Source organism: Bufo bufo, chromosome 2 (genome assembly GCF_905171765.1).
Source record: "Bufo bufo chromosome 2, aBufBuf1.1, whole genome shotgun sequence".
Classification (NCBI taxonomy): domain Eukaryota; kingdom Metazoa; phylum Chordata; class Amphibia; order Anura; family Bufonidae; genus Bufo; species Bufo bufo.
Window position 1 is genome coordinate 24,968,617 of NC_053390.1, and position 24,669 is coordinate 24,993,285.

Sequence of the window (24,669 nt, forward strand, 5' to 3'; positions counted from 1 at the left end):
GCGGTTCTGCTGCGATACTGCAGGTATATAGAGGGACAGGAGTTATTGGAACAAATAATTTCTACTCGTGTGATATACCAGTCATCCCCCCAAAACAATGATTGAAGCGGGGTGTTATATACCTATATACTTTCTTTATAGTGCATTTGGGTACTGTATAGTGCATTTGCGCAAGCGCGTACGCGAAAATTACATTGCCAATATTTTACATAGAAAAAAATTATGAAGGGAGATCACAAATTCGAATAATACATCTGGTATGTCACTGTCCATGTTGTGGGACTATTTGTGCACTTCTAATAATTATTTATTGGCTGCAAATATCAGCTGAAGGTTTTTCAGGTTCACCTGCCATTAAAATGAATGGGATCCACACTAAAATGGCTGTAAAAAATGTAATGGAAATGGCTAGAGGGCTGCAAATGGCATCAAAATGTGGTTAAGAGCATGGCAAGTGCTCTGCAAACAAATGTGGATAGGGGAATTACTTTAAATAACATAAAATAAGTAAAAATAAAAAATAATAATCTTGATCTAGGAGGACGAGGTCCATATGGAGTAGGAGGTTGAGTAGGCGGTGGATGTAGCGGTGGTAGGTGGAAGCAGCTGTGGAGGAGGTAGCCTACACTGCTTTTTGTTTTAAATTTATTAAAAATTTTTTAAATTAGTGTACACCCCAAAACATTGGGAAATATAACCTGCGATAACCCCCTCCAGTCATGCTAAACACATGTTCAGACAATACACTAGCTGCAGGGCAGGCCAGTACCTCCAAGACGTAAAGGGCAAGATCAGGCCATGTGCCCAATTTGGAGACCCATCAGTCAGTTCGTGTAGGCGTGTGCACACATACTGCGCCACCATGTCGCACGTCACCGTGACGTCCACGATCAATTTGGATCTTCTCTATCAACTATCAACTTTCGATGTTCTTTTCTGAGCCTACCATGTTGATCACGGTTATCGGGATTCCACGCCGGAGAGGGAGTGTGAGAAAGAGAGACCACATCCAAGGATCAATGGATGAAATTTAATTGTGATCGAGCAGAAATATGGGAAAAGTTATTAAAGCAGAAGAATCGAAGGAAAGGAGGGGGCGCACGGCAATTACCCACTCCCAACTTGGGGAGGTAGTGACAATAAATAACAATACAGGACTCTTAAGATGCCCTGTTATTGGAATGATTAATAAAAAATGATAGGTAATGTCACTGGGGTATTTAGGATTTGGAAACGTTAGACAGGAGAGGCCCTGCTGCCGCTTTGTTGACTTCTGCCTGATCGCACGTCACCATGATGTCCACGATCCATTTGAATATCTTCTCTATCAACTTTCGATGTTCTTTTATGAGCCTACCATGTCGATCACGGTTATCAACGAATCAGGGTTCCACACTGGAGAGGGAGCGTGAGAAAGAGAGACCACATCCAAGGGAGGTTAATTTTTTTAAATTAAATATGATCGAGCGGAAAAGTGTGACAAATTATTGAAGCACAAATGTGGGACAAGTTATTAAAGTTTAAGCATTGAATGAAAGGAGGGGGCGCGCATCAATTAAAGAAGAATTTTAGAAATTTAATTCCCTGTCACCTATGCAGAGCAGGGGTTTAATCACGGCAAAAATGGTCAAATGTCACCCAAGAATGTAACAGACAAATTAGTGAAATGTTACCTGTCTACTAGGTAAAGCAGGGGTATATCACACCCAAAAATTTGTGAATTTTACCCGAATATGTGAGAAGACAAATTAGTGAATTTTATTTTACCTGTCTACTAGGTATAGCAGTGGTATATCACACCCAAAAATTGGTGAATTTCACCCAAATACGTAACAGACAAATTAGTAAAATGTTACCTGTCTACTAGGTAGAGCAGGGGTATATCACACCCAAAAATTTGTGAATTTTACCAGAGAATGTAACAGACAAATTAGTGAAATTACATAAAATAAAATACGTACATTTAAAAAAAATATATATAAACTTGATTTATGAGGTGGAGGTCCATATGGAGTAGGAGTTTGAGGAGGCGGTGGACGAGGTAGCCAACATTGTTTTTTTGTTTTAATTTTTTATTAATTAGGGTACACTCCGAAACATTGTGAAATATCCAAAATACAACAATGAGCAATTGCGCTGTAGTATAACAGTGGCTGGTTAAGGCCGGTTTACATGTCTATTCTGCACAAGGTACGGACAAGTCTTGTGGGATCCATGCCTGGTTCATTTTAATGAACGTGAGCTTGTCCACATTGGCTGTGGACAGGCGGCTGCGCTTGTCTGTGATAACGCCCCCTGTCGTGCTAAACACACGTTCAGACAATACAGTGGCTGCAGGGCAGGCCAGCACCTCCAAGGCGTAAAGGGCAAGCTCAGGCCATGTACACAATTTGGAGACCCAGAAGTTGAAGGGGGCAGACCCGTCATTCAGTACGTGTAGGCGTGTGCACACATACTGTTCCACCATGTTGGTGAAATGCTGCCTCCTGCTAAAACGTTCCATATCAGCTGGTGGTGCTGGTTGTTGTGGCGTGCTGAGAAAGCTTTTCCACATTTCGGCCATGCTAACTCTGCCTTCTGAGGTGCTGTTGGTGCCCCAGCTGTGTTAGCGACCTCTTCCTCTTCCTTCGCCTTGTGCTTCCACTGTGCCCCCGCTGTCAGGTGGGAATGCCACCAGCAGCGCATCTACCAGCATGCGCTTGGACTCGCGCATCTTACGCTCACGCTCCAGTGATGGAATTAAGCATGGTACGTTGTCCTTGTAATGGGGATCCAGCAGCGTGGCCACCCAGTAGTCAGCACAAGTTAGAATGTGGGCAACTCAGCGGTCATTGCGGAGACACTGCAGCATGTAATCGCTCATGTGTGCCAGGCTGCCTATAGGCAACAAAAAGCTGTCCTCTGTGGGAAGTGTATCGTCTGTGTCCTCTGTATCCCCCAGCCACGCACCAGTGATGGCCATGAGCTAGTTTGGGTGACACCCTGCTGTGAAAATGGTTCCCCCTCCTCCATCTCCTCCTCTTCATCCTCCACCTCATCATCCTCCAGAACTGTGCCCTGGCTGGACAATTGTGTACCTGGCGTTTGTGGGTGCGGGAACCCACCCTTGGAGCCACTTGTGAATGACTGGCCGGAAACCCTATGAAATGATCCCTTTTCCTCCTCCTGTGCCACATCCTCTTCCATCATCGCCAGAAGCATTTTTTCAAGGAGGCATAGAAGTGGGATAGTAATGCTGAGAACGGCGTTATCGGCACTGGCCATGTTGGTGGAGTACTCGAAACAGTGCAACAAGGAACACAGGTCTCGCATGGAGGCCCAGTCATTGGTGGTGAAGTGCTGCTGTTCTGCAGAGAGAATCACCCGTGCGTGCTGCAGCTGAAACTCCACTATGGCCTGCTGCTGCTAGCACAGTCTGGCCAGCATGTGCAAGGTGGAGTTCCACCTTGTGGGCACGTCGCATATGAGGCGGTGAGCGGGAAGGCCGACGTTACGCTGCAGCGCTGACAGGCAAGCAGCAGCAGGATGAGAAGGCCGAAAGCGCGCACAAACGGCCTGCGCTTTATGCAGCAGCTCCGATATATCGGGGTAATTTTTAAGGAATCTCTGCACCACCAAATTCAGCAAATGTGCCAGGCAAGGGATGTGCGTCAAACCGGCTAGTCCCAGAGCTGCTACGAGATTTCGCCCATTATCGCACACCACCAGGCCGGGCTTAAGGCTCACTGGCACCAACCACTCATCGGTCTGTTGTTCAAGGCCCGTCCACAGCTCCTGCGCGGTGTGGGGTTTGTCCCCCAAACAGATAAGTTTTAAAACTGCCTGGTGTCGTTTACCCCTGGCTGTGCTGAAGTTGGTGGTGAAGGTGTTACGCTGACCGGATGAGGAGCCGGTAGAGGTAGAGGATGAGGAAGCGGAGTAGGAGGAGGAAGCAACAGGAGGTAAACTGAAGCACCCTGCAATCCTCGTGGTGGAAGGACATGCGCCAAACTGCTATCCGCCTCAGGCCCAGCCGCCACTGCATTTACCCAGTGTGCTGTTATGGAGATATAATGCCCCTGAACATGCTTACTGGTCCACGTATCCGTAGTGAGGCGCACCTTGCCACAGATGGCGTTGCGCAGTGCACACCTTATTTTGTCCCCCACTTGGTTGTGCAGGGAAGGAATGGCACGTCTGGAAAAGTAGTGGCAGCTGGGCACGACGTTCTGTGGGACAGCCACTGCCATAAGGCTTTTAAAACTCTCCGTCTCTAACAGACGGAATGCCAGCATTTCAAAGGACAGTAATTTTAAAATGCTGGCATTCAGGGCCAGGGATCGCGGGTGGGGAGGGGGGTACTTCCTCTTCCACTCCAGTGTTTGGGACATTGTGGAGATGCTTGGTGACCCAGATGGTGGTGTTGCTGGCAGATCCTCTGTTTGCGGGGTGGCAGGTGGCACTGTCACTCCAGAGGTGGATGAAGAGGCCGAGACTGCAGCAGAAGAGGAGGCAGGAGGAGCCAGAAATCTTTCTTGGTTTTTGAGGTGTCTACTCCACTGCAGCTCGTGCTTTGCACTTAGATGCCTGGTCATGCAGGTTGTGCTCAGGTTGAGAACGTTTATGCCTCGCTTCAGGCTCTGATTGCACAGCGTGAAAACCACTCGTGTCTTGTTGTCAGCACATTGTCTGAAGAACTGCCACATCAGGGAACTTCTTGGAGCTGGCTTTGGTGTGCTCGGTTCCTTGCTGCAGTGGGCAGTAGCAGGTGTACTGTCTAAGGGACGGCTGCTCCGCTTTTGCACCCTGCTCCCTCTTCTGCTGTGCTGGTGGCTCTGTGCGACCACCGCCTCTTCCTCCGAACTACACAGGTCACTCGCATGACCTTAAATCCATGTGGGGTCGAGTACCTCATCGTCCTCCACATCATCTTCCACCCAGTCTTCACCCCTGCCCTCCTTGTCAGTCTGCACACTTTCGAAAGCCACAGCAGTTGGCACCTGTGTTTCGGCATCATCCGAGACGTGCTGCGATGGTCCTCCCATGTACTCATCTTGAAACATAAGTGGTTGGGCATCGGTGCACTCAATCTCTTCCACTTCTGGGCCAGGGCTAGGTGGATGGCCCTGAGAAACCCTGCTAGCAGAGTCATCAAAAAGAGGAAGAGACTGCTGCATGACTTGGGGCTCAGACTGCTTGGCTGATTTGCAAGGGGGTGAGGTGAAAGACTGATGGACATCGGCTGCAGGTGCCAACTCTGATCTGTCAGCAGGAGACTGGGTGGGAGACAATGTAAAGGAACTGGAGGCACTGTCAGCAACCCAATCTATTATCGCTTGTACTTATTCGCATTATGCCCGACCAAATACAGCTAAAGGTTCTGTCGCCTACTCGCACCTAAGGAAGCTGGGACAGATCGACCATGTCCTCTCCCTGCAACAGGAGCTCCACCAGCAGCACCACGACAGGGGCCACGTCCCTTATTTGACGCTCTCCTCATATCTCTCAAACTTAGAATCTTGCCCAAAATGGGTGTTTTTTTAATACCAGAATAGCACAGCAGTATGTAAAGGGTGTATCTCACAATGACAGATGCAGCAAAGGCTGCAAAATTAAGATGTTTAACCTAAATGGGTGTTTTTTTAATAGCAGAATAGAACAACAGTATCTTAAGGGTATATCTCACACATACAGATGCAGACAAGGCCGCAAATTAGGATTTTTGCCCAAAATGGGTGTTGTTTTAATACCAGAATAGCACAGCAGTATCTAAAGGGTGTATCTCACAATGACATATGCAGCAAAGGCTGCAAAATTTTGATTTTTGCCCTAAATGGGTGTTTTTTTAATACCAGAATAGCACAGCAGAATCTAAAGCGTGTATCTCACACGGACAGATGCAGACAAGGATGCAAATTAAGTATTTTGCCCTAAATGGGTGTTTTTTAAAACCCAGAAAATTAAAGCTGTATTTCTAGCTTAAAATGCACACTGACTAATGCGGCAGAGGCCCCCAGATAGAGGGTATTGCAAAAAATAGGTGTTTTTTAAAACCCAGAAAATTATTGAAGTATTTAAAGTTTGTTTTAACAATAACAAATGCAGCAAAGGCTGCAATATTAAGTACTTTGCCCAAAAAGGAGGTGTTTTTTTAAAATAACAGAATATGACAGCAGTATATAACGCTTGAATTTCGCACATACAGATGCAGCAAGGGCTGTAAAATTGAGTATTTTGAGCAAAAAGGGTGTTTTTTAAAACCCAGAAAATTATAGCTGTATTTCTAGCTTAAATTGCACACTGACTAATGCTAAAAATTTGTGTTTTTTTAAACCCAGATTATTATTGCAGAATTTCAAGCTTGGATTTGAATGTCACAAAAGCACATATGCAGTGCTGGTGCACTGAGCTTGCATAAAATGGCCGCCGCCGCCCACCTAACTAACAGACGGATAAAAGTTATTTTTCTCTGTCACTGGGCTCAGGGCAGGGTAAAAAGATTGTGCACTGCACCCACACAACAAAATCTATGTAGATCGCTGAGTTCAATTGCAGTTCTGATTAAAGTTTCTTTCCTATTCTCTCCCTCACAGCAGCAGCATCCTCTCCCTACACTACTAAGAGCAGAGTGACGTGCAGCGCTACGTGACTCCAGCTTATATAGAGGCTGGGTCACATGCTGCACTGGCCAATCACAGCCATGCCATTAGTAGGCATGACGGCTTCTAAGGGCACAGAGTTAAACACTTGTTGATTGGCTGCTCTGCAGCCTTTCAAAAAGTTCCATTAACTCACCAAACACTGAACCCGATCCAGAACTTTTACAGAAATGTTCGGGTTTTGGTCCGGGGTCCAAAAATCCTAAAGTTCGGTACGAACCCGCTCAACCCTATTCCCTACCAAAGCAGACTCCCTATGCATGTTACTACAAGGCACAATGTTCTTGTCATGGTACTTTCTGTGACAGAGGTTAAAAGATCAGAGAGACTGACTGCACATGAGATTAACTGACAGTCTCTTGATTCTCAGTGTTGTGGTTTGGTAATGACCACACCTCTTGTCAGGTGCAGCTGGCAGGTCATTACTGCTTCCCTATTTAGTTTGATTTCACACTTCATTCCATGCGGTTGCAAGAGGCTATTTAGACCAATGCATACATTTATCTGGGTAAATGTTCAAGAATTTATAAAAAACTAACCATGCATAGCCTGTTCTAAAGTGTCATCACCAGTGTTAGTGAGCCGTACAGTCACCATAATTGTGGCTTAGCAAGAAAAAGGAAAGATAATAAATACAGCATTTAAATGTATACATTAGTTTGTAGAAATAGTTACACATACACTAAGTATAGAACAAGAAAATGTGAATATAGCTTAGAATAAGAAACTCATTTTCCTGCAGTCTTTTTACAAGTGTATAAAAGAAATAAGAACTATGGGGTTCATTTATTAAGACCGGCGTTTTAGACCCTTAAGCCCCTGCTCTGGTGGTGGATCCGCCGAAGTTATGTAGAGGAGTCGGCCTCTACATAACTTTGGTGTATCCAGCTCTGGTCTAAATGTAAGCCAGCTCCCTTGCTGTCCTACATTTAGACTATTTTCTACGCCTAAAACAGGCGTAGAAGATGATGAATGAGACAGGCCCTGCCCCCTTCCCCACGCCCACTTTTTTAGATCCCGTGTGAGCGGGAAGAAGTTGCAGATTGCTGTGCAAATTTCAGAATTTCCCTTTTTTGGCAGATTTTCCATTTTAATTGATTTTTTCCAGTAACAAAGCAAGGGTTAACAGCCGAACAAAACTTTATATTTATTACCCTGATTCTGTAGTTTACAGAAACACCCCATAAGTGGTCGTAAACTGCTGTACGGGCACACGGCAGGGCGCAGAAGGAAAGGAGCGCCATATGGTTTTTGGAGGGCAGATTTTACTGGGATAATTTTAAGTTGCCATGTCACATTTGAAGACCCCCTGAAGCACCTTTAGAGTAGAAACTCCAAAAAATTACCCAATTTTGGAAACTACGGGATAAGGTGGCAGTTTTGTTGGTACCATTTTAGGGTACATATGATTTTTGGTTGCTCTATATTACACTTTTTGTGAAGCAAGATAACAAAAATAAGCTGTTTTGGCACCGTTTTTATTTTTTATTTACAATGTTCATCTGACAGGTTAGATTGTGTGGTATTTTTATAGAGCAGGTTGTTACGGATGTGAAAATACATTTTTTTTTAGTGTCTCCCTATTCTGAAAGCCAAGGTTTTTTGTTTTTTTTGGGCGACTGTGTTATGTAATGCGAAAAAGTGTAATACCAAGCGATCAAAAAGTCATACGCACCACAAAATTGTACTAATCAAACAGTCATCTCATCCCGCAAAAAATGAGACCTAGGACAATCGCCCTAAAAAACAAACAAAAAAAAAACTATGGCTTTCAGACTATGGAGACACTAAAACATGATTTTTTATTTTTTTTTAAATGCTTTTATTGTGTTAAATGTAAAAAAATTAAAAAAGTAGACGTATTAGGTATCGACGCGTCCATAACAAACTGCTTTATAAAAATACCACATGACCTAACCCATCAGAGGAACACCGTAAAAAAAATAATAATAAAAATGTGTCAAAAAAGCCTTTTTTTTTCACCTTACATCACAAAAAGTGTAATACCAAGCGATCAAAAAGTCATACGCACCCCAAAATTGTACCAATCAAACCATCATCTCATACTGAAAAAAATTTGCCTTACATAACACAGTCGCCCAAAAAAAACAAAAAACTTTGGCTTTCAGAATAGGGAGACACTAAAAAAAAAATGTATTTTCACATCCGTAACAACCTGCTCTATAAAAATACCACACAATCTAACCTGTCAGATGAACATTGTAAATAAAAAATAAAAACGGTGCCAAAACAGCTTATTTTTGTTATCTTGCTTCACAAAAAGTGTAATATAGAGCAACCAAAAATCATATGTACCCTAAAATGGTACCAACAAAACTGCCACCTTATCCCGTAGTTTCCAAAATTGGGTAATTTTTTGGAGTTTCTACTCTAAAGGTGCTTCAGGGGGTCTTCAAATGTGACATGGCAACTTAAAATTATCCCAGTAAAATCTGCCCTCCAAAAACCATATGGCGCTCCTTTCCTTCTGCGCCCTGCCGTGTGCCCGTACAGCAGTTTACGACCACTTATGGGGTGTTTCTGTAAACTACAGAATCAGGGTAATAAATATAAAGTTTTGTTCGGCTGTTAACCCTTGCTTTGTTACTGGAAAAAATCAATTAAAATGGAAAATCTGCCAAAAAAGGGAAATTCTGAAATTTCACCTACATTTTCCTTTAATTCTTGTGGAACACCTAAAAGGTTGCCAAAGTTTGTAAAGTCAGTTTTGAATTCCTCGAGGGGCGTATTTTCAAAAATGGGGCCATTAATGGGTGGTTTCTATTATGTAAGCCTCACAAAGTGACTTCAGACCTGAACTGGTCCTTAAAAGTGTGTTTTGGAAATTTTCTGAAAAATTTCAAGATTTTCTTCTAAACTTCTAAGCCTTCTAACGTCCCAAAAAAAGAAAATGTAATTTACAAAATGGTCCAAACATAAAGTAAACATATGGGGAATGTAAAGTAATAACTATTTTAGGAGGTATCACTATCTGTTTTAAAAGCAGAGAAATTGAGAATTTTTCTAATTTTTTGATAACTTTGGTATTTTTTTATAAATAAAAATTAAATATTTTGACTCAAATTTACCACTGTCATGAAGTACAATGTGTCACGAGAAAACAGTCTCAGAATGGCTTAAATAAGTAAAAACGTTCCAGTTATTATCACATAAATCGGCCTAGGATTTAAGGTGAAAAGTGGCCCAGTACTGAATGGGTTAATATTTATAGGTTTACTTTTACTATACTAAATATATTGCCCAATTCATTCCATAAATTTTAATGTAACTGTAGTATCTAATGTGGTGTTTAGCAACGCATATAGGGGTTAATTTACTATCAGAAATACGCCTATTTTAGGCGTATTTCTGGTGCAGATTGCGGTGCAACAGCTATTTGCACAGCAATCTGCAACTTCTTCCCGCTCACACGGGATCTAAAAAAGTGGGCGTGGGGAAGGGGGCAGGGCCTGTCTCATTCATCATCTTCTACGCCTGTTTTAGGCGTAGAAAATAGTCTAAATGTAGGACAGCAAGGGAGCTGGCTTACATTTAGACCAGAGCTGGATACACCAAAGTTATGTAGAGGCCGGCTCCTCTACATAACTTCGGCGGATCCACCACCAGAGCAGGGGCTTAAGGGTCTAAAACGCCGGTCTTAATAAATGAACCCCATAGTTCTTATTTCTTTTATACACTTGTAAAAAGACTGCAGGAAAATGAGTTTCTTATTCTAAGCTATATTCACATTTTCTTGTTCTATACTTAGTGTATGTGTAACTATTTCTACAAACTAATGTATACATTTAAATGCTGTATTTATTATCTTTCCTTTTTCTTGCTAAGCCACAATTATGGTGACTGTACGGCTCACTAACACTGGTGATGACACTTTAGAACAGGCTATGCATGGTTAGTTTTTTATAAATTCTTGAACATTTACCCAGATAAATGTATGCATTGGTCTAAATAGCCTCTTGCAACCGCATGGAATGAAGTGTGAAATCAAACTAAATAGGGAAGCAGTAATGACCTGCCAGCTGCACCTGACAAGAGGTGTGGTCATTACCAAACCACAACACTGAGAATCAAGAGACTGTCAGTTAATCTCATGTGCAGTCAGTCTCTCTGATCTTTTAACCTCTGTCACAGAAAGTACCATGACAAGAACATTGTGCCTTGTAGTAACATGCATAGGGAGTCTGCTTTGGTAGGGAATAGGGTTGAGCGGGTTCGTACCGAACTTTAGGATTTTTGGACCCCGGACCCAAACCCGAACATTTCTGTAAAAGTTCTGGATCGGGTTTAGTGTTTGGTGAGTTAATGGCACTTTTTGAAAGGCTGCAGAGCAGCCAATCAACAAGTGTTTAACTCTGTGCCCTTAGAAGCCATCACAGTCATGCCTACTAATGGCATGGCTGTGATTGGCCAGTGCAGCATGTGACCCAGCCTCTATATAAGCTGGAGTCACGTAGCGCTGCACGTCACTCTGCTCTTAGTAGTGTAGGGAGAGGATGCTGCTGCTGTGAGGGAGAGAATAGAATATTCGCATTACAAAAATACTCATTACGAAAATTTGCATTACAAAAATTCGCAATCAACACTACTCCTAAAGTCAAAGATATTGCAGCCTTCTCATTGGCCCACAAGCTAGAAGCAGGGATCATGTGTACTGATGAAAAAAAAAATCTCAAAGATTTGCTATATTGCTATATATTCTTGTTTTAGAATATTACGAATATTCTAAAAAACGAATGTATAGCACTATATCAAATATATTTGTTTTTTAAAATATTAATAATATTCTAAAACATGAATATATAGCAATATAGCGAATATTCGAGATTTTTTTTTAATCCGTACACATGATCCCTCCCTGCTTCTAGCTTGTGGGCCAATGAGAAGGCTGCAATATCTTTGACTTTAGGAGTAGTGTTGATTGCGAATTCTTGTAATGAGAATTTCCGTAATGCAAATTTTCTTAATATAAAAATTCGCTATATTGCTATATATTCTTGTTTTAGAATATTGTTCTGAAGTTCAGATTGGAAAAAAATTACAACTATTAAAAAAAAAAGATTATAGCACTATATTAGCTAAATTGTTCTACATTTGTTTTTGTTTTTTTTCGAATATTCGTTATATTGCTAAATATTCTTTTTTTAAAATATTACGAATATTAAAAAAAATTAATATATTAGTTTTTTTGAATATTCGTCTTTTTTTTTTTTTATCTGTACAGTTGTTCCACTTTGGCATACTCCTCCCCGACAAGTGTCCCCGTCACCATGGGAACGCCTGGGGGTCAGAATATACCATCGGATCTGAGTTTTTACGATCTCTTTGATTCTCATTACAAAAATTTGCATTACGAAAATTCGCATTACAAAAAAATTCGCATTACGAAAATTCGCAATCAACACTACTCCTAACGAATATTCGAATTTGCAAATATTCGACGAATATTCTACGAAATATTGGTGAAATATCGCGAATTCGAATATGACCCCTGCCGCTCATCACTTGTTAGCATTTCAAAAATATCCTAAGTTATTGGAAGCGGCCATGTCCCTTGCTGTACGTATTGATAGACGTCTGAGGGAGAGATCTAAGATTCCTCACTTTCAGGACGTACTATCATATAAGGTGGCGGCCTCCTCCAACACTTTGGGTAGAGAGACACTCGAGATCATGTCTGGTGACGAACCAATGCAGCTGGGAGCAGCTACTCCTGGACCTGGTGAAAAGAACTTTAGGCTTAAGAAGGACATTTTGTTAACGTATGTCCTTATGTTCAGCGTCAAGGTGGAAAAGAAAAAGAAATGTTTAATCCTCATCTCACTCTTGGTGGTGTGGGTGGGGAATCTGAGAATTTATCCTTGGGTAGGGTGATTCGGAAGATCCTGGTCCGATATTGTCTGAAGGGGTGGTAATATCCATCCTTTATCCCGACCTTGAGGCAGAGGTGTGGGAGGCCCAGGGAGATGCACCAGAGTCCTGTCCTCCGGGGAAGTTGTTTGTTCCTTCCGAATTACGACACAAGGTGTTCGAGGAACATCACTGTACGGTTCTTACAGGACACCCTGTAAGAGCAGATCCACGGTCAATCTCATTTCTCGTAGATTCTGGTGGCTGGGGTTGCGTAAATTCGTTGATGGCTATGTGTCAGCTTGTGGTACTTGTGCACGTGCTAAGGTGACACATACTTGGCCTTAAGGATCTCTACTTCGGTTGTCCATCCCGTCCCGTCCTTGGACTCATTTGTCCATGGACGTTATTACAGATTTTCTGAATTCCTCAGGAAAAACTGTGATTCTGGTGGTTGTTGAGCGCTTCAGCAAGATGTCACACTTTATAGCATTATCAGGTCTATCTAATGCTTAAACTCTCGCACAAGCGTTTGTCGATAACATCGTGAAGCTACATGGTATTCCCTCTGATGTGGTGTCTGATAGGGGGACTCAGTTTGTTTCCAGATTCTGAAAGGCATTCTGTACTCGCCTGGGGGTACAATTGTCCTTCTCTTCGGCCTTTCATCCTCAGTCGAACGGACAGACTGAACGCACTAACCAGAATCTAGAGACTTCTTTAAGATGTTTTGTCTCAGAGAATCAGGAGTGGTCTTCATTTTTGTCTTTGGCCGAGTTTGCCATAAATAACCATAGGCAGAAGTCCACTGATAAGTTGCCATTTTTTTATGGGTGCCATCCACAGTTTGGCACATTTTCTGGTACTGAAACTTCTGGCATACCTGAAGAGGAAATATTTTCCTCTTCTTTGTCATCTATTTGGCGGAAAATTCTAAAAAATAAAAAAATAGGCAACAAATATAAAAGGATTGCTGACAAGAGACGTATGAGTGGTCCAGACCTGAGAGTGGGTGATTCTGTGTGGCTGTCCACAAGAAACATTAAGTTGAAGGTACCTTCTTGGAAGTTGGGTCCAAGGTCCATATAAAATCTCTGCCATTATTAACCAGGTAGCCTTTCGTCTTGAAATTCCGCAGGCTTTAAAAATTCATAATGTTTTACACAAATCATTTCTGAAGAGATATGTTGAACCTGCTAAACCGTCCTCCTTGCTTCCCGCTCCTGTCATGGTGGACGGTAATCTTGAATTTCAGATCGCCAGGATAGTGGACTTACGAATTCTACGTAAATCCCTTCAGTACCTCGTTCACTGGAAGGGTTACGGTCCAGAGGAGAGAATGTGGGTTCCAGAAGCCGACGTTAATGCTAGTCGCCTTGTGAAAGCCTTTCACAGGGCCCATCCGGATAAGGTCTGTCCTGGGTGTCCGGAGGTCACCCATAGAAGGAGGGGTACTGTCACGGTCCCTCCAGTGACAGAGGTTAAAAGAGAGACTGGCTGGGATTAAGATAGCTGACTCTAGGAGCAGCCGACTTCTAGATGAGTAGATACACTCAGGAGATAATCCCATCACATGTGTCTCCTCTCTCCCTATTCATTCATTATGGAGTGGGGGAGAAGTCTGTTTGCATGTTGTTCATGGTTGATTGTGTTATGTTGTTAGACTTCTTGAACTGTATATATATTGAGTTGGTCTTCAATAAAGGGAGTTCCTGTTTTACATTCAACATAGAGCCTCGTCTCATGTGTGTTATGTATTATATACCTCATACTACATCATACACACATTATATACTATAGAATGTAATGTGTGTATGATGTAGTATGAGGTATATATAATACATAACACACTGTATATGTATAATAGTATGAGGTATATAATGTAATGTGTGTACGGTATGGTATATGAGGTATATAATATATAACACACAGTATATGTTATGTATACTATTATCAGGTATATAAGGACTCTAAGGAGTGTATGTATGATATAGTATGAGCGAGGTATATAATATATAACACACTGTATATGTATAATATGAGGTATATAAGGAGTGTATGATGTAGTATGAGGTTTAACACACTGTATATGTATAATATGTCGCTGAAGAAGCGACAGCGAAATGCGCGTCGGGGTCAGGATTTACTGGTCTGTAGTCATCGAGCAGCTATTTTTCCCAAGTTTATCCCCATTTTCATGCACTTTATTATTACCTATTGACTTGATACCTACTTGGTACTTGTCAGGGGTAGATGGGATTTACTGCATTTATTATATTGCTACATTACCAGCAGTCCGGGGTCATTCCTGTGTCTTCATTGCCATATAAATGTTTTTTTATTATTATGTTTTGTATGTAACAATAAAGATTTGGTATGTTTTACATTTGAACACGGCTGTGTTGTACATTTATAGGTGTTCTTTCTATCTTTAGCTCACAGCCATTATTACGTTTGGGCGTTAATTTTGATTGGTGTTGTGTTCCCCCTAAATCTGTGGGGGATTAAAGGTGCTGTCCGAGATTTTCTTACTGATGACCTATCCTCAGGATAGGTCATCAGTATCTGATTGGTGGTGGTCCGACACCTGGGACCCCACTAATCAGCTGTTTGAGAGGACAGCGGCGCTCTTGTGAGTGCTGTGGCCTTCTCTCTGCTTTTTCTAGACCAGTGACGACACGTTCATGCGTCATGTTGCCTAGGTGCAGCTCAGCTCTATTCAAGTGAATGAGGCCGAGTGCAATACCAAGCACAACCACTATACAATATACAGTGCTGTGTTTGGTAACCTGCAAAAAGACAGCAGCGCTCACAGGAGCATCAGTACCTCCTCAAACAGCTAATCGGCGGGGTTCCCGTGTGTCGGACCCCTACCGATCAGAAACTGATGACCTATCCAGAGGATGGGTCATCAGTAAAAAAAAAATCCTGGAAAACCCTTTTAAATTCTTTGAGGTTTGAGGAGAGAGACCTCTCCAGGGATTCAAAGAGTCCACTGACTTTTCAGTCCTCCAGGTGAAATACTCAACTAGTAGTGAACAGAATCCAGATCAGCCAGAATGCAGAACACTTGTCTCTGAGAGGTTTCTACCATGTGAGGGATTGACAAGCTTGAAATGACAGTCAACCTGCTGCCACCACAACCAGCAAAACCTGCAGCAGCAGGAGCCAGTTCAGTCTCCTCAACATGATAGAGCAGTTTCCTCATGGGCCGCGCCAGGCTGAGGTAAATCAGCAAGCTGAGACCTCAATGACCAGGTTCAGGCCTTTCCGAACTCTGGCTTGTCTCAGGTGCATACTGGTGTTCCCTGATCCCATATACTGTACCTTTGGACAGGCAGACTGAATCAGGGGCCTGAATTTGCCCAGTATTCTCTTTCTTGCCCTGCCTCCATTGTCATCTCAGAGAGGGTTTTCAGCATGGCAGGGGGCATGGTGACACCTAAACAGACCAAGTTGTCCTCTGCCAGTGTCCAAAACATGGCTTTTTTCAAAATGAACCAGGCCTGGATTCAGGAGGATTTTCACACTCCTCCGGCTGAGGCCAATGAATAGATCTGTCCTTGCTGACGATGCCCCATCTTGTCACACTTTTGCTGTCTGCCTACCATCCTGTTCCGCATGGCTGCTGCCATCATGCCTCTGCCTGTCTGCCAGCAGGTACCATATGGCTGCAGCTGCCACCACCGCTGCTCCTCACTGCTAATTTCCGGTGGCCACCTGTCCCCGCCACTTCTGTGAGAAGGTCTGTTCTTTGTTTTGGTTTCACTTTGTCATCTCATTTCCTTCTCCCAGGTGTCACCTATTTACACTAATCCTCTTTCCTTTATATTCCCTCCCATACTGCCTCACTTTGCGGTTTATACTACTTCCTGAATTTGAAGTGTTCAGAATCTGGAGACATATCTGCGCTGTTTTGTGGCGGAGAATCAGGAGGATTGGTATTCTTTTTTGTCCCTTGCTGAGTTTGCTTTAAATAACCGTTGCCAGGAGTCCTCTGATAAGTCACCATTTTTTTTTGTGCATATGGGTTTATCCACAGTTTGGGACATTCTCTGGAGAGGGGTCTTCTGGTTTACCTGATGAGGAGAGATTTTCCTCGTCTATGTCATTTATTTGGCAAAAGATTCAGGGTAATCTGAAGAGGATGAGTGAGAGATATAAGCGTGTGGCGGATAAGAGACGTGTGCCTGGCCCGGACCTGAATGTGGGTGATCTGGTGTGGTTGTCTACAAAGAATATCAAACTGAAGGTTCCCTCCTGTAAGTTGGGTCCTAAGTTTATTGGGCCTTAAAAGATCTTGTCTGTCATCAATTATGTTGCCTTCCGTCTTGATCTTCCTCAGACTTGGAAGATCCATAATGTTTTTCATAGGTCCCTATTAAAACCTTATGTCCAACCCACTGTACCCTCCTCTTTGCCTCCTCCTCCGATTTTTGTTGATGGTAATCTTGAATTCCAGGTCTCTAGGATTGTGGATTCTCGCATTATCCGCGGTTCTCTCCAATACCTTGTTCATTGAGAGGGTCATGGTCCTGAGGAGAGGATGTGGGTCCCAGTGGCAGACATTAAGGCCACTCGTCTCATCAAGGCTTTCCATAGGTCTCATCCTGAGAAGGTGGGTTCTGAGTGTCCGGAGTCCACCCGTAGAGGGAGGGGTACTGTCACCGCCACTTCTGTGAGAAGTTCTGACAGACGTCCTTTTCTACCTCTTGCATGATGTTCTTTGTTTTGGTTTCACTTTGTCATCTCATTTCCATCTCCCAGGTGTCACCTATTTAGACTAATCCTCTTTCCTTTATATTCCCTCCCATACTGCCTCACTTTGCGGTTTATACTACTTCCTGGATTTGAAGTGTTCACCGCTGGAGACTTCTGTTGCTGCTTGTTCAGATAAATCCTTTCATGCATTGTGTTTCTTTGCTGGCTTGATTCTAGGTGACCCTGACTCCCTCCGTATTAAAGGGGTATTCTCATCTTTAAGATCATAGCTAAAAAAAATCCCCTAGTGCCAAAGACTATTTTTGCAATTAGGTTCTATTATTTATAATGCAGCCATTCTGAAAAATTATTTCTTTCTTACAGCATAGTTTACATTTGGAAACCCATAGATACGGCCAGCGCTCCACGGCCGTATCTATTGGCCGCGCTTGCGCAGACCGCACTTACTGTTCACCCAGACGGCCAGCCAGTCTCACAGGAACGCGCACGCTAGCCGCGCATGCGCCGATCTAATTTCTTCTCTGCCGTGTCTGATACAGAGCCGCTTGCTCTGTATGCAGCGCGGCCTTCCAGGCGAGCGTCGGAGAGAGAGAGGATGTGCCCATAGGAGCGAGCGGCAGTACCGAGGAGGTCCACAGACAGCTTATGTAAGTGCCAGGAGAATCTCAACCACTTATCCACCAACGATTTTATTTATTAGAACTATCAAAGGGGGTAAAATATATAGAGCAGGGACGCTGGGGCCAATGTAATTTATTGCAGGGACGCTGGGGCCAATGTAATTTATTGCAGGGACGCTGGGGCCAATGTAATTTATTGCAGGGACGCTGGGGCCAATGTAATTTAGTTTAGGGAAGCTGGGCACAATGTGATTTATTGCAGGGACGCTGGGCACAATACTATCATACTATCCACATGAACAAGCTCTCGGTGTGAGGTAATAAGGAGGTGTGGCCGGCCTTCACTCTAGCTTTCTAAGCCCGCCCAGCTTTAGAAGCCTCAAACCAGGAAGTGATTTCTGCCGTAACTGCAGCTCAGGATGATTTAGCAAGATGAGAATACCCCTTTAAGTGCAGGGAGTCGGTGGTCGTGTCCTCTCACTATTATAGGGTTTTCAGGTGTCACACAGTCTAGGTACGAGGGCATGCAATCGTCTACCTCTGAGACCCTTGTATGTGCTTAGCAGTCAGGGTGAGCTCTTAGGGTTTTATAGGGGTCACCTTTAGGCTCCTTAGTTTGGGATCAAGCCAGTCGGATGTTTATCCATAACTTCCAGCTATCTGCAACATCATCCGTGACACCACCACTATTAACACTACGCATCTGCTCCTGCTACTACCACTACTACTACCCATAGACAGCCGATCTACTGCCTCTTATGTTCCAAGACTCAGCGATTATTCGCTGGTGAGCTGGAAATACTACGTATCTATATCGGGCAATATTGTTGTTAATTTCACATTTGCCATCTATCCCATAGATCATCAGCTGTGACCACAGCATAGAGGTCAGTTCACATTTGCAGCACTACAACCACCAACATTGTGAGTTCAGGATATAGCTTATCAACATTGGGGTAGTGGTTCAGAGTAGAGTGATCAGGATGTGTGTGGACATGTAGTGCTGGGGTTTGTATGTTTGTAACGTAGTGTTTACACCAGTGTTGGACTTTAAAACTGACTGGACTATAAGAAGCACCAAGGATTTGGAGGAGGAAAGTAAGAGAAAAAATATTCTTCATCAGACCTCAGTTCAGACCTCAAAATAAGACTCCCAAGCTCCATCAGACCTTAGATCAAACCTTCATCAGACCACCAAGCTTGATCAGCCTCAGATCAAACCCTCAAGCTCCATCAGCCTCAGATCAGAGCCCCATCAACCTCAGATCAGACCCCATCAGCCTCACATTGGACCCCCCCCACCACACTCCATCAGCCTGAGATCAGACCCCCCCACCATCAGCCTGATATCAGACCCCCCCCCCCCCCCACCAACCTCTATCAGCCTCAGACCAGACGTTAAAAAAATAAATAAACGTAGTTTGCCTGCTCTTCTTCTTCCCTCACCGCTCCCTGCACCTCCCGCATGCTGATGACCGCTTCCATATTGTAAGATGCACTGCCACTTTTCCTTCACTTTTTGGGGAAAAAGTGCGTCTTATAGTCCAAAAATACTGTATATATTTTAGGCTACTTTCACACCTGCACTTTTCCTTTCCGCTATTGAGATCCATCATAGGATCTCAATACCGAAGGAAAACGCTTCCGTTTTGTCCACATTTATTGTCAATGGGGATAAAACTGAACTGAAGGGAACGGAGGGCACCAGAATGCATTCCGTTCCATTGCGTTCCCATGACGCACACAAAAGCGCTGCAAGCATCGTTTTTGAGTGCGTCCTGGGATGCGGCGCAAGACGGATCCGTCATGACTCACAATGTAAGTCAATGGGGACGGATTCGTCTTTCTTTTCTTAACGACATATTTTAACCCCGTCCAGCTCAGTATTATTACAGCGACATCACATTTGTATAGTTTTTCTTCTGTATTAATAATGAAAAACTAATAACGAGAAAAAAAAAAAAAGATTTTTTTCTTTTCATCTCCATTTTCTAACCTCTATAACTTTTTTGTAGTTATGTCTACGGAGCTGTGTGAGGGCTTATTTTTAGCAGGGAAATCTGTACTTTTAATTGATACCATTTTGCGGTGTGGATGACTTTTTGATCACTTTTTATTTATTTTTTGGGGGGGGGGGGGTTGGCAGGAGGAACGATATATATATACAGTACAGACCAAAAGTTTGGACACACCTTCTCATTCAAAGAGTTTTCTTTATTTTCATGACTATGAAGGCATCAAAACTATGAATTAACACATGTGGAATTATATACATAACAAACAAGTGTGAAACAACTGAAAATATGTCATATTCTAGGTTCTTCAAAGTAGCCACCTTTTGCTTTGGTTACTGCTTTGCACACTCTTGGCATTCTCTTGATGAGCTTCAAGAGGTAGTCCCCTGAAATGGTCTTCCAACAGTCTTGAAGGAGTTCCCAGAGATGCTTAGCACTTGTTGGCCCTTTTGCCTTCACTCTGCGGTCCAGCTCACCCCAAACCATCTCGATTGGGTTCAGGTCCGGTGACTGTAGAGGCCAGGTCATCTGGCGCAGCACCCCATCACTCTCCTTCATGGTCAAATAGCCCTTACTTTCAAAGTTTTCCCAATTTTTCGGCTGACTGACTGACCTTCATTTCTTAAAGTAATGATGGCCACTCGTTTTTCTTTACTTAGCTGCTTTTTTCTTTCCATAATACAAATTCTAACAGTCTATCCACCTGACTTCTCCTCAACGCAACTGATGGTCCCAACCCCATTTATAAGGCAAGAAATCCCACTTATTAAACCTGACAGGGCACACCTGTGAAGTGAAAACCATTTCAGGGGACAACCTCTTGAAGCTCATCAAGAGAATGCCAAGAGTGTGCAAAGCAGTAATCAAAGCAAAAGGTGGCTACTTTGAAGAACCTAGAATATGACATATTTTCAGTTGTTTCACACTTGTTTGTTATGTATATAATTCCACATGTGGTAATTCATAGTTTTGATGCCTTCAGTGTGAATCTACAATTTTCATAGTCATGAAAATAAAGAAAACTCTTTGAATGAGAAGGTGTGTCCAAACTTTTGGTCTGTACTGTATATTATATATATTTTTTTTAAGTTCCTTTAGGGAAATTAATCATGCAATCCTTAGATTTCGTCTGTCATAGAGTCTATGAGAATTTCACTATGATCCTATAGAGGGTCTTCATAGGAACATACCTGAGGCAGCCTTGGATTTTTACGGAGGGCCAAGGCTGCTGCACACAGTATCTGGCTACCCCAATCGCTGCCAGGCCCGGAAGAGCATGGTCACAGGTTTTTTTAGCTCCCAAATGCTGTGGTCACATTTAACCATTGCATCTGAGGGGCTAAACGTCTGTGATCGGCGTTATCGTCGATTGCAGACATTAGTCCCCGGTATCTGCTGTTGTGTAAGTAAAAATCTGCTGACAGATGCCCTTTAACCCCCTGTTGTTACAGACGTATAATGAGCATACCGTATACATAAGACAAATAGCTGTCATGGAGGAGGATCATAAACATGAAGCATAGGTTAGAAGAGTCCTGGACATTGTCCCTGTAAATAAGATCATAGAAACCAACAAAAACACATTTCCCCTCCAAACAGCAGGAATCAGGGCTAGAAGAATACCCAAAGCCAAAGGCACTGAAGGCGGTCGCAATGTGAACAGTGCTGGAGGTGACTCTAAGAGGAGCACTTCTTCCTGCTATCGAGATGCAATATGGAGCATCCGGCCGCATGGATCTTACAGAGAAAAGAACCATCTCTTCGCACTGACATTGTCACGGCCTATGGTGTGTGCTGTGACACTGTTGCTACACTTGCGGTCACCCGCGGCAATGTGTTGCTGTGTGAGCATGGGGTGGCAGTGTCTCGGCCTTCTGGGTGATTCCCGTGACATGGTTGCCACGCAAGTTGTAGCTTTCCCCTGTCTAGTGCAGTAAGGGTTAACTACCTTGTTGGGCGTGGTCACTAGGTGCTTCATCTTACCTGTGGCTAGAGGCCAGGAGTCAGTGGACTCCAGCCATGGTGTGTGCTGGAGCTATGCTCCTGGTCTTCATATTCCATCTGTCCAGTGAGGGCCACCCTTGTGATCATCAATGTTATCCCGGTGTCTCCTTCCCTTCCTGTTCTTATTTGTATGGAGTGGGTTATAGTCAGGGTGTTTGTATGTCTAGTTTGGTGTTTTATGGCTGGTGATGTTTGGTCTCCAGCATGTTTGGCTAGACATTCCCCTGTCTTATGTTTATTGCAGCTATGGGTGTCCTGGGTTCCTGTGTGGTTGTGGTGTGTGCTGTGTCCTTATGTTGGTGTGGACACCAGCACTTGTGCACGGGTTCCAGTCAGTGTGTCTGTGGCAGGTAAGTGCGTTACTAGTCTCACTTACCTGCCATCTCTATAGCTGTATGTGTTCCCCTCTCCTTGCAGCCTGGCCTCAGATAGAGACTCCTGTTCCTCCATGACTGGGATGAACAGGTCATCTCTTCCCGACTCCTAAGTGAGGGATTACCAGGGCGATTCAGGGTCTATAGGTATCCTGAGTATGAGTCGTCCTACCATCGGGGTCTGCTCATACAGTGAGGAGTCAGGGAGAGGATTAGGGACGCGGTAGGAGGTGACCTGCTCCCTTATTACTCCTTTTGGCCAGGCTGATCCCCTTTACCCTTTGATACCGCACGGTGGGGGATTTCCCCCACTCCCCGCCGTGACAGACATTTACCCTCCAAGAGACCAGCCAGATCATCCCTCATTCACCTGCACACGACATCTGTATTTTGCGGTCCGCAAAACAGGGATCCACAAAAAACACTGGATGACATCTGTGTTGCATCCGTATTTTTTTGCACACCCATCGTAACAGTGCGGGTCCTAATCCGAAAAAGGGACAAGAATAGGACATGTTCTATTTTTTTTGTGGAACGGATTTACGGACATAGGAAGCGGAATGCACATGGAGTCATGTCTATTTTTTTTAGCAGACCCATTGAGAGAGATCTGCAGATCTGAAATCTCTGAGGTCAGGGAGGATCTGAAAGCTACCACAGGCCGCACTGAACAACCAGAGGACGAACATATGTTTTGTTTTTTTTTAGCAATCAAAATCCACAATACTTCAGACGCCCAAACTCAGGCCTTGTGTGAACTGAGAAGACCCCAGAGGACACAGATAACAGAGGCCATCGCTATAACTTAGGGGTTAGAGTTCTCCCTGAACCAACTGACTCTGAAAATACCCACGATGCCCTTCAGGCTTCATTCAGTCAAATCCTCGATTTATCACCTGATCCACCAGTCAGAATAGTCCGAGCTCCAGGGCTGTGGCCCCTCAGGGAAGAACCTCTCAACCTGAAGATATTGCAGAAGAAAGTATCAGAAGCAAATCCCCTTCCTTATGCAGGATTAAAGGGCATCTGTCAGCAGTTCTGTCCCTATGATCCCGGCTGACCTGTTACATGTGCTCTTGGCAGCTGGAGTCATCTGTGTTGGTCCCATGTCCATATGTGCAGCATTACTGAGAAGAATGAGGTTTCAATACATGCAAATGAGCCTCTAGGAGCAACGGGGGCGTTGTCATTACACATAGAGGCTCTGTTTTCTCTGTTGCCCTCTGCACTTTGACAGAACCATGCAGTAAAATGTGCCCCTGCCTGGTCCTGACCTCTCCTAAAGCCTTACATTGTGCCGTGCGCTTCAGTATCCAGCACAGGAGCAGAACAGGAAAGACTGGACTCGTCAGCCGTTCTCTTCTCTACTGTGACTGTACTGCTGAAAGACCTGTGATGATGTCACCGTCATGTGATCAGTGCAGGGGCGGAGCTAGCCAGGAGAGTCACTGATCACATGACGGTGACATCACCGCAGGTCCTTCAGCTCTGGCAGTGCAGCAGATACTGGGCAGGTCCTGGTCGGTAGTCAGGGCTCTTGTTCTCTCTGGTATCAGCCATTCCTCCAGCCTGCAGGTAAGATGAGCTGTGAGGAGACAGTGTGGTGGAGAGCTCAGACATGTCACCTCTGGAGATTCTCCTCCATTACACACAAGGAATCCTTCTCCGCTCCTCAGCTTAGTATGATGGGGGAGGAGTAGTAGGGATAGTGGGGGTTGTCATCATTCGGTGCTGGATGAGAGAATCTGCTCCATGTGTATGAGGTTTTCACTGCCAGGAGCTTAGATACACACTGCACTGCCAGGAGCTTAGATACACACTGCACTGCCAAGAGCTTAGATACACCCGGAGCTCAGGGTTTTCCCTTCAGTGCAGCTTTATGAGGGTCTGAGTTTTGCGGGATGAGTTGTACTTTTTCTCTGCCTCATTATCGGGGACATGGGACTCACTGATTAACCTTTATTCCGTTTTTTGGAGGAGTCATGAAGAAAACCAGCAATACGAGCCTTCTCCTGAATGAGCCACCAAGGATGGACCGGAAGGAGATCAGCAGAAGAATATTAGACCTCACCTTGGAGATCATCTCCCTGCTGAGCGGAGAGGTAAACTTTTCTAGATTTCTCTCCTCTTTATTGTATTCTGTAACAAGTCAGACATCGGGAAGGAGAATCCATCATAGGAAGTGATAGGAAGAGTCCAGGGTCCTGGAGAACGGCCTCCAGACCTTCCAAGTGACGGAGAACCTGAAGATCAGCCCCCAGTATGGTGAGTGATGTGTCATGTGACCAGTGACCGATAGTCATGTTGTAGGAGCCATGAGAAGGTAAGTAGGCACGTTGTACCCAGGAGGAGAGGGCCGGAGGAGAGCACATGGCCCCTGAAGGGTTTATTCCCTAAGTGTCTCTCTCCATCCACAGGAGTACACAAT

General features: G+C 44.0%; 2 protein-coding genes across 2 annotated transcripts in view; one reads left to right on the forward strand and one right to left on the reverse strand.

Annotated features, from left to right (window-relative positions):
• The window catches only part of LOC120991124 (zinc finger protein 585A-like), a 2,129,672-nt gene that overhangs the window by 1,743,008 nt on the left and 361,995 nt on the right, over positions 1 to 24,669 (reverse strand). The window lies entirely within an intron of this gene.
• The window catches only part of LOC120991122 (zinc finger protein 501-like), a 200,565-nt gene that overhangs the window by 94,003 nt on the left and 81,893 nt on the right, over positions 1 to 24,669 (forward strand). The gene's annotated exons all lie outside the window — the stretch shown is intronic.